Here is an 11,312-nt window from a genome sequence, read left to right on the forward strand (position 1 = left end):
TGGCACATGTGGGTCACCATGTACAAGAAAATTGGGGTGATTTGGAGGTGGTGGAAAAATTCACCTTTTTTCAAAAACTGGCTTAAGACCAAATGGTCCCTCCGGAATGCGGGCATTTTTTCGACCACCTCCAAATCACCTCAATTTTGGCACACATGATCTCTTGCACAAACAATTCTAGGTTTCCAAGGTTTTGTATTTTTTTGAATTTTTTTGAATCTATAATGCCCTCTAGACTGACTGCTAAAAACATCGGTCTATGCCTCAAGGGGGCATTGTAAAATAATTTTTTCAAAAATTTCTTTCATAGACATGTTTGGCACATGTGGGTCACCATGTACAAGAAAATTGGGGTGATTTGGAGGAGGTGATTTGGGTGATTTGGAGGAGGTGGTGGGCAATGTCAGTTCGAAAACTCTAGAGATACTTCCTCAACCAATGATGCGACCCAAGGACCTTCATGCAAAAACTAGGCACCTGCATGCAAGAGTCGGGGACCTACATGTGAATAGTGATTCATCAAGGTCTTGACAGCTGCTGGCACAGCGGCTGCCACCCGATTTGCATGCAGCGAAGATGAATGTGCATGGAGGTTTCTCAAATATTTCCAAGCACACCCTACTGGGCCCCGCTTATTCAAAAAATACGTCAGTCATTAATGATCTCTAAATGAAGAATATGCATGATGATTATGAATATGCATGACAACCATAGTAAGGGTGAAGAATCATATTCATCCTACAATGAGGACCAACGCTTGCTAAAATCACCTCGATGAAGGTATTTAAGCAGGTAAAGGAGCTGGTCGAGGGGCGAGGTGGGACTATTTTTAGTTACACGAGAACAACGCGTGAGATCGTACGCGACGTGGGCCGTCCGGAGCTGCAACCTCGAATGGGCCGGTGTTTGGGTCGACGTACGAAAACGGCCTGCCATGCATGAGCCATGCAGACCGTGGGATCGCGCGGGAGATCCGTCTGGCGGCCGTGCGTGCGTGCAGAAATACATCACAAAAATTATTCTACTCGAAAATAACAAGTGCTCCATGCTAGCCCTTATTCATGTTCGAAATACATCATCATTCTTAAAGTTGGACATCAAATGATACACACAGAAAATGAAAACGAAAGATGTCGAACTAATACAGTAACATGGCAGTACAACCGCACTTCACTAAATTACTGTCACGATGAAATAGAATGTAAAGACCACGTCACACAAAGCTGAATGGCACACGACTTTCTCTGGCTCATCGTCAGTTCATGTTGTATGTAGACATCACAGTTTAGCCTCGAGATCATACACAGAAAAATAGAATAAATCACATGGACATCAATTATGAGTAAAACACATGCAAAAAATAAATATGAACATATTTCATACCTCTAGCAATTTAGCGCATTTACGTCGATTGTGACCAGGATTCTTGCAATAGCCACAGATATTCTGTGATCTTGACTTCTTTGTCTTTGCATGCAGCCTTTTCTTCGGTGCACCTCGTCCTGGCACATGCACGGGATCCAGAACCTTATCAACTTTCTCCGAGTGTGGCATCAATGGGCCAAACCTAATGCTGTTATGCTGAGCATTAGTTGACTCCTTGCTGTCAGCTTGTTCAAAACTTGATTGCTTGCCATGATGTTGTGCTTGCAAAAGCATCTTTAGACGTGATAGTCCTCATCAGAGTGGCATGCCTTGAAACTTGCGGCGTGATTACAATTCCGCAACTCGCGGTACCTCTGCAGGCTTACCGAATAGTCATACATCTGGGTTTTTTTGGTAGGTGCATATGCACATTTTGCATTCATAGTCCACCTAGTGGGAAGCAACAACTGGGCAGAATTGTTTGTTTTAAAATCTCCAATATGTAAAAAATGTGGGAACATGATGTGCCTGCGCATTCCATCTTACGGCAAGAACAACTCACCCTGTGCAAAAAACCTCCTTGCTCTTCAATTCGCACTCCAAACTTTTTATCCATTCTTTCCTGCTTGGACACAACATAAGTGGAATCTTTTGATCCATCTAGTATCTCTCTGATCTGACATTTGCTGACAGCATCTATGCTCCATAAGACCATCTTAAAGACACCAGGTGTGAAAACTGTTGCGGCGTGTTTCTCAAGCGGCGAAGCATTTTCCTCTATAAATGGAATGGACTGCAAGGCTTCGACGTCTTGGAGAGCTTCGTTAATCCGTCGCGACGCAAGGCAACGCTAATAGTGCTCTAGCATTTCAAACAACGACATCTTACCCTCAAGATGCGTATGTAGCACAGAGTTCAAGCTCTCACTCCTCTGATTGCTGCTCAATCCTAGGAAACAACGCCCCTCAAGATATGGAGCGCACCACAACTTTCTCATCTGATACATCTGATGCAGCCAAGCTCCTCACTGGTTACTTTATTCCGTTGTAAGAATTGTATCCATTCTATATCATACTCTTCAATGGAAGAAGTATCATAAATGAAAGATCTGAATTCCTCCTTTACATCGTCATCATGTAGATGGCGTACAATGTTCTGCTGAATGTGCCATATACATAGTCTATGGTTTGAGTCTGGCCAGACCACCCTGATTGCTCTCTGCATTGCAAGGTCCCCATTTGTGATCATAGATATCGGATGCTTCTGTGCCATGCAATCAGAAAAGGTCCGCAACATCCACTCGTATGCATGGCTTGTTTCATGAGAAATTATACCACAACCAAAAATGACAGTGCTCCGGTGGTGATTCAACCCGACAAACGGCACGAATGGCAGATTGTATTTGTTGGTTCTGTATGTGCTATCGAAAACAATGACGTCTCCAAAAGCCTTGTAGTCAAGTCGCGATTGACTATCAACCCAGAACAGTCCCTTCAGATGGCCATGCTCGTCTACCAAGTACTTGAAGAAAAAATCCACATCTCGCTCTCGCCTCGCCATCATGTGCATGATCACCGTATTAGCATCACCGGCGCTGATTGTCTCCTGCTTATTAGCATGGCAGAAATTATAAATGTCCCTCTTTATGCATCCAACCTTATCAAATCCACCGTATTGAAAGCACAAAATATCCATAATACGGTATTTGCGGATCCCACATTTTTCCATGTCCGCTTTCTGCTCATCGCTAATTCGTCTGTGCGAATGCAGCAGACAAGAAAGATCCCATGGGGCTAGAGGATGGTTGTGCTCATCGATGAAATCCTTGACAAACCACCGACCAGTTTCCTCCTGTCTCGTAATGACCAATTTAGCATTACACCCAACACGAGTTAAACTTCGTGGCCTCCTCTTTCTATCTTCCATCTTTCTTTTCATGTGCTTCTCTTCGCGAAACCCTTGACGACTACACACAATTTTCCTTAAAATTATGTATTTGTTGGATCCATCCCACTCAACGTAGCTTTTCCTCACACTAAAACCTTTTTCAAGAGCATATTTGTTGTAGAATTTATAGCCTTCAGCCTCACTATCAAACAGCAAGCCTCACTATCAAACATCTTGCTGACAACATTTAGATACTCGAACATACTCTCATCACTTGCATACGCCATGTCTTTCTGCATATGACATGTAAGGGAAACCAATCATCAACATCTTTCTGTTTATCAATGTTGCAGGTGTAAAATAGCTCATAGGCAAAGACAAGTGCATGGAAAAGACTTTGCTCGTTTGACATGTGAGGGAAACCAATCATCAACGTCCAACAAGTAGTATCTCATCTTCCTTTAAACTATATTTCATGCACTATGCAAATCTAAAGTGATGATGACTTTAATAAACTAAATTAAGTCAACTATGGAACCAGTATCTCATCTTCCTTTAGTATATCTCATCTCAAACGTCAAGTATGTCACTTTTTTTCTGTGGTACCAAAGGAAGTAAGCAATGCCCTCAACATCTTAGTTAAACTAACATGATGCGATTAGCTCAAGAGAAACTATGCCATGATGAAGCTTTCCATTCGTTGTTCTAGTCCGTACAAATCTCGCATACTGCTAAATTACCTGGATCTTGTGGGGTTGAGGTTGTACTGCATGCACGGTGGAGGGGCGCAACGGCCAAGAGAACGAGCAGAATGCCAAGCCGGATTCATACCTTAATGATGGTACGCGCGAAGAGATGGGATCGCCCGCCGCCGTCGCCGCCGATTCAGCCGACGCAGATCCGACCTTCTTCTTCTTCGGTGACGGCATGGGGGGCTGGGGACGGAGAAGGACGAGGACGATGAATTTATTCCTCTCACCAGGCAGGTCGAGGACGGAGAAGGTCAGGAGCGGCGAGCGGCGACGAATACATCGGAGGAGGATTCTGAACTGGATCGAGTAGACATGGATCTGATCCTCAGGTGATCGGTTCAAGAAAAGATATTTCCCCTGGACCATTATGCCCTTATCGCAATTAACATATTAAATTTAATAAATTAAAATTTCCCGCAAGATCGGACGGCTAATAAAAATCAGACGTGATCAGACATGTAAGTACTGCTAAGTACTCCGAGTACTAACCCAATCACCGTAAAACAGCTCTTTATTTATACTGAAAAATGTTTAGTAACATTTGTGCAACTAGCCTCGTGCGATTTTAAGAGGAATGAAATCCTAGTTTCCACCGGAAATTACTCCTTTGAATGATGCTAGAGTACTCGTTTCCTTAGGGCATCCGCACCCTCAACCGAACTCCGCGCCATCCGATCCAGCCGCACAATGCCCAGCTGCCTTCCTGACACACTCCCCGCAATCCCATCGGGTAATCCAGTGCCCTCACGGCCTCTACGACTCCGGGGGTCCATGACGCATGGGCCGTGAACACAGACGGCCCCTTTCATTTGGCACATTTCTCATCGACCCGTCGTGTACTCCTTTGTTCGGCGGTATCGGGTCTGCCGCATCAGCTGGTGCCATCGTGTGCACTTGTCTGTCTAGATGGGGGTATGACAGGCTGGCCTGCCCGGCCCTCTTTGTCTACTCTGTCGGTCTACGGCGGTGGCTAGCCCCAAATGTTCGAATGCCACCTACTTGGCCTTTCTGTCCACTCGGTTGTTTCATGCTGTTGTGGTTACCGTGCCATCTGGTCCGGGTGTTAGATCGCCACCTGCTTGGGCATTCCTGTTCACTCGACTATTGGATGTTGCTAGGGGTTAATTGTATGGTCGAGGTTGTCTATTCAAACACGCTTGGTCGACACTTCTTTCGCCCGTCTATTGCTGGAGCCTACTGGTTTAGTGTTGGTTGGTCGGTCCACCGGTTTGTATGGTTGAGGTTGTCTGTTCAAACCCGCTTGGTCGGCACTCTTGTTCTGCTCGCATATTGCTAGAGGCTAACTATTTAGGGGTGGTTGGTCGGTCCACCCTACCGGTGGACGTTGTTCAGGGTATCCCATTAGTGTTGATTGGGGATTTTTCAGTCGATGCTTTCAGTCATAGGGCGGAGCATGTGTTCGATGGGCTGATTTGTAGGGCGTGAATGGGAGATCTAAACTTTCTTTTGAAACTTCACAACTCTCAACGTAACACAACGGAACAGAAAACTTCAGAAATAGTTCTATCGAGAAAATCTACTGAAAGATAATACAAGGAAATAACAAGGCAGGCTACTGTGAGATATTCATCAGATAAGAACCGAGAAGAATAACAACGCGTATAGTAAATGAATATGAGGAGGATAAACAAACAGACAGTCTTCAACATAATGAGAGATAACACAAAACAAAACATGATCTCAACACATATAGAATTGCACGAGGAGAATGAACAGTCAAATTCTTGAAGAACAACATATGTGGAATAACTCGACCGAAAGTAAATTACTGAAAGTGATGTGGAATGAGAAAGAATGAGTGGTGCTCGATGGCGATAGAGTATTTGATAGATCAGTTCACTCTTCTGCAAAACAGCTATGTCTGATTGGAGGAACTTGTGATTGAACACGGGATCAAACTTCTCCCCATCTTATTCTCCTCAACGTGAAGTTCCTTGAACTTCAATTGATTTCACTTGTGGTAGATTCTTCTCAGCAATCTCCAAACATTCAACAGGCTTTGTCATTGTGACCACAATTACTCTTGGCCACTCTAGACCAATGCCTAACCGTCTAGAGAGTATGCAACTCTCAAGAGTAATAGGCTCAAGAACTCTCAACTTAGATCTACGGGATGCTCAACCACTATCTAAGTTTGGGCTCTAGGTTTTCTCTCAAAGAATTCACTCAAATCTCGCAGAGAGGAGTGCTCAAACAAACTTGGCAAAACAAACGGAGCAGCTAGCAAGCAACGGTTGGAGCGGGGCGGCTATTTATAGCCGGAGTAATCCCGAGGGTGAAATGACCAATAGGGGCCGACGGCCAAACCAATGGCCAACCGACATGTTTTCAACGGTCGGATTTCAAAATAACACGACAACTTTACTTGAGAAACAAGCAAAGCTGACTCCACTGCTTGAGTATTTTTCTTGAATCCCAGAAGAACTTTGGGTCAACTCACTTGGGATGATATATCTCGGTTAAGCATCAGGATAGACAAAAGTCTCAAAACACTTGAACGCCTTTTAATAGTATGGTGGTACTATGACTCAAATGAATAAAATGAAACTATGAAAAAGAACTACTTCTTCTAGCCGTCTTCATTCATCTATGTTGTAGTCAAATATCTCGGGCCGCACTCCGTAGCAAATTCTCAGCTCCGCAATATATTTGGGGGTCAACTCGACATGCATCTCCTCGCAATAGCTTTAGCATACTTCTCTGCTACGCTGAAAATCATCACAGAAGTTTATAACCAACTTCTCAGAACTCCAAGGACCATATCTCTCTGTGTGCATTAGAAAACACATTAATCCCTCACTGTTTTATCCAACAATCTCTAAAACACTCAAGAGGCACTAGATTGCACCAACAATCTCCCCCCGTTTGGACGACTATTGACAAAACAACTAAGTATCAGAGAGTAGATATTTATCGTAACCAGTAACACGTGGAATGTAAATAACTCATAGATATAAAATAAGCTCCCCCTAAATGTATGTTGTATTGAAATATTTGCTTTTAGAGAACCTGCATATTTAGGTTTAACTGATGGAGAGATATTTTGATATCATCGAGATAAATGGATTGCACTGATGAATAATATGAAGAACAATTGAGTGTGTCCCTAGTGAACTCTGGAAATAATTCTACCCACAAAATAGTCTCGAAGGAATAATATGGTGAGATGGGTTATTAACATTACAACCATCACAAAGTGTCACGGGAGTCTTACAATACGATAAGAATCAAATAGAACACCAAATGTTGTAAACTCGAGAAATAAAATACCCTGGAAAAATAGCCGGATCTAATAACTCTCGATGTCTTCCCTCACTTTTTTCAACAAGTGTCAAAAAGGTAAGGCAGTCTACATGCCCGAAGAAGAAGAAGACTGCGATCTAGAACTACTTAATGAAGATGGAGCTTGAGAATCATCTGTGATGTTTCCGGTGGAAGCAGCATTGTGAGGGAGAATCTTCATCAGTAGTGACAACATTTCCTTCAGCTTCATTTCCTTTTGGAATGACTGGGTCCGTTGGGCCATCGGGGTTGTCCTGGTGAGCATTTTCTTCGCCTTTCTTGAACTGCGGTGAGGTGGCTTCGGATTCTTCAGTTACATCATCCTCATTGAGAACAATCAGATCAATAGTTGTTGATTTTGTTGGAACAGGAGGAGTATCTCTTCTCTTGCGATCAGTCTCAGAAGCATCAATGTAATCATATTTCCTCATGATGTCGGCCTTTTTGAGTTGATCTTGGGTGTGGAATTTCCTCAGAAGTTTCTAGAAAAACGACGCTTGTCTTGTTTCACAGTGAGACGAATTTTCCTAGCCGTGTTTGGAACAAGATTGATTTCGGAGGCTAAGTGTTCTTTCTTTTTTTCTTTCGTGGCATAGATGATTGTCATGCAGCTGCTAGGTTCGGACACAGACTTTATAGAGCAAAGGATTTTCAGGATTGGTGAGCACTACATTTTTCTCCTTGATGTTGAGATATTTGGCCTTATCGTTTTCTTTCGGAACTTGCAATGTGTCACACACAAGAGGTGTGAAATAATTGGCCAAATCGACATATATAGCGCTTTGGCTTGAGCCATGTTGATAAGTTTCTGGATCGAAGGGGCGTAATCTTCGGAGCGAGAGGAAATTCAGCGGCATCGACTAAGTTACCAAGGAATAAATCTTCAATTTTGAATGTGCCACAACATGATATTGCATAGAGTATGACGCGGAACACCTGAAACCTTTCGAGGACAAACTGTTGGGCAGAGAGTTTTGCAGAGAATGGTGTAGAACATCTGATGATTAAACTCGAGATCATTGGGGTCAGGATCACCGGAAGCATCGCCTCCAACCTTGTTTGGATCCATCAAGAGATGCACTTGTTCATCGTTCACATTAGAGAAGTGCATCCTATATTCCATTCCATTTTCTTCGAACTGAGGAAAATAAAGAATTTCCAACATCTCAGAGGCAGAGTAGATGAATTTTTTCTGTTTCTACATCCATTCAAAAGTCCAAGTCCTGCTACCCATTTTGTCTTCCGAGACATAAAGGGTAGCGTAGAGCTAAAGAATTAACTCCCTGCTCCATCTATGGTTGAACTCGAGAATTTTCTTCAGATGAAGTTCATCAATCTGGGCAAGAACGTTCTGGAAGCAGGGCAGTTGGCACATCGACGCAATGTCAAGAAAATCATGCTGAAAGATTTGATACTTGAAGCACAAAACTCTCACATAATAGGTGACCTGGTTGGTGGTCCAGAACCAAGGGTAATGTGCAGTTTGCTCTTCATCTTCGACGTCACAAAATAAAACTCACTATCACGAGCAGAAAAACATAGTAGTCCCTTTGTCCCAAAATAAGTGTTGCTTGATTTAGTACACAGCGACACTTATTTTAGAACAGAGGGAGTATTTGGTTACTGTGATGGATAAACCCATGTAAAATGACAAGCTTATGAAAACACAGCTAGCCAGCCAGTTGTAGTAGGCCGCGTATATATACGAAATAAAAAGAGCAAACATGACTAACGACTGAAAAGGGCGCGGCAAAGTACGCGTGACTCTAGTGACTAGTACGCTCTTCCCCTGTGGTCTGAAGACTTACAAAGACGTGTCTGTCGCTGTCGGTCAGTCCGCCGTTAGTTAGTTAAGCTCTTCCATTTCCATGTGTCCAATGCTTTGCTTCTGGTGGCGACTACTGAGAGCGTTTATTTAATCCTAAAATGAAATCGATTCAACGCTCGCGCTGCATGCATGCCCTTGTCTGTAGTGGTTTGTTAGCTTGTTAATCCTTGCATCGCTGTCGGTCAGTCTGCCGTTAGTTGCCGCGCTGCTTCCATTCCAATCCAAGAATGCACTATACAAGCAACAGTGAAGCAAAGCTGCTGCTACACATGGATGTATACTTTCTTAGGATGGTCATCAAGAAATATTCTCCATTCAAGTTTGCTAGTTTGTGGTACACTCCTACACAGTAGTACATGTGATGTGCTGTGTGACCGCGACCGACAGCTAGTGACTGTGCACCAAAAAGATATGTGCACGTTTATCTTTCACCAACAGCTCCACCCAATATGCTGGAGTCAACCCCTTCACAAGACTACCATGCTTACACACGGAAACAGACCAACTCCAATCATCGAAGTGCTCAATATAAATGGACATGGATGCACGCCCCCATCTCAGTACAAACAGCAAAGTAAACCACAGGACTAGCCAAGCTTCTTTTCAGGATCCTCAGTAGTCCATGGAGCGCAAGCAGGAGCAGGAGAAGAGCTTCGAGGAAGAAGCAGCCATGGCCATGGAGGCCTCCTCCTCGGCGCTACGGTCGCTGCTGCACCGCATGGCCCAACGATGCGCCGGCTACCTGGGCCTCGCGGCGCCCCTAGCATCCGACTACTCCCAGTCCCTTGGCGCTGGCGGCGATCACCTGAAACCCACCGGCGCTGCAGATGGCGTGGTGGTGCGGCCGGAGGAGGAGTTCACGGTCGTCCAGGTGCAGTCGAGATCGATGGCGTTTCAGAGCAACCGCAAAATAGATCAAGGAGTCGGCGGACGTGGTGGGATCAAATATTGATTAACCAACACGTACAGCTCCATTGTAGATTTCCTCCCGTGATGATCGATGTTTGGGTCTGAATGACCCAACAGGTAGTATATATATCTACCGAATAATTTCTACTGCTGTTACCTTGGTTTTATATACGGTATAAAAGTTGCCTTTTATTTATACTGGAATGCTTAGTAACTTTTGTGCAACTTGCCTTGATGCGATTTTAAGATGAATGAAATCCTAGTTTCCACCGGGAATTACTCCTTTGAAGGAAGCTGGAGTACTCTTTTCCTCAGGGCATCCGCACCCTGAAACGCTCTCCGTGCCATCCCATCCAACCGCATCGTGCCCCGCTGCCTTCCTAACACACTCCCTGCCGTCCTATCACGTTATCCGGTGCCTCACTGCCTCGACACTCCCGGGGTCCATGACGCATGGGCCGTGAACACAGACGGCCCCCCTTGTTTGGGTATTTTCTATCGACCCATCGTGTACTCGTTTGTTCGGTGGTATCCACGATAGTTGGTGCCATTTCGTGTCTGTCCAGATGGGGGTGTGAGGGGTTGGCCTGCCTGGCTATCTGTCTACTCTGCTGGTCTACGGCGGTGGCTGTTCCTGGATGTTCGAACGCCGCCTACTTGGCCTTTCTATCCACTTGGTTATTTGATGATGCCGGGGCTACCATGCCATCTAGTCCCGGTTGCTGGACCGTCGCCTGCTCGGACTTTCCTGTTCACTCGGCTATTGGATGATGCTAGGGTTAATTGTACGGTTGGGGTTGTCAATTCAAACCCGCTTGGTCGACACTTGTTTCGCCCGTCTGTTGCTGGAGCATGCCGGTTTAGCATTGGTTGGTCGGTCCACCGGGTTGTATGGTCGAGGCTGTCTGTTTAAACCCGCTTTGTCGGCACTCTTGTCTACCCGACTATTGGACGTTGTTGGGGCTACCCCGTGAGTGTTTTATGTTATTTTTTCTTCTTTCGGCCATGCAATGCTTTCGGTCTTAAGGTGGAGCCTGTGTTCAATGGACGGAGTTGTTGATCTAAGTATATCAACCAAGGGGGGTGATTGAAAGATTTTTTTTCAAAACTTCAAAACTCTCAACACAACACAACGTAAAATAACTATCAGAAACAGTTCAAACAAAGGGAATCTGTTGAAAGATAAGATAGCGAGAATAACAAGGCATGCTACTTCGAGATATTCATTAGAACAGAACTAAGAAGAATAACAATGTAGCAGTGGATGA

This window comes from Triticum dicoccoides, chromosome 5B, assembly GCF_002162155.2.
Source record: "Triticum dicoccoides isolate Atlit2015 ecotype Zavitan chromosome 5B, WEW_v2.0, whole genome shotgun sequence".
In the NCBI taxonomy this organism is placed as follows: domain Eukaryota; kingdom Viridiplantae; phylum Streptophyta; class Magnoliopsida; order Poales; family Poaceae; genus Triticum; species Triticum dicoccoides.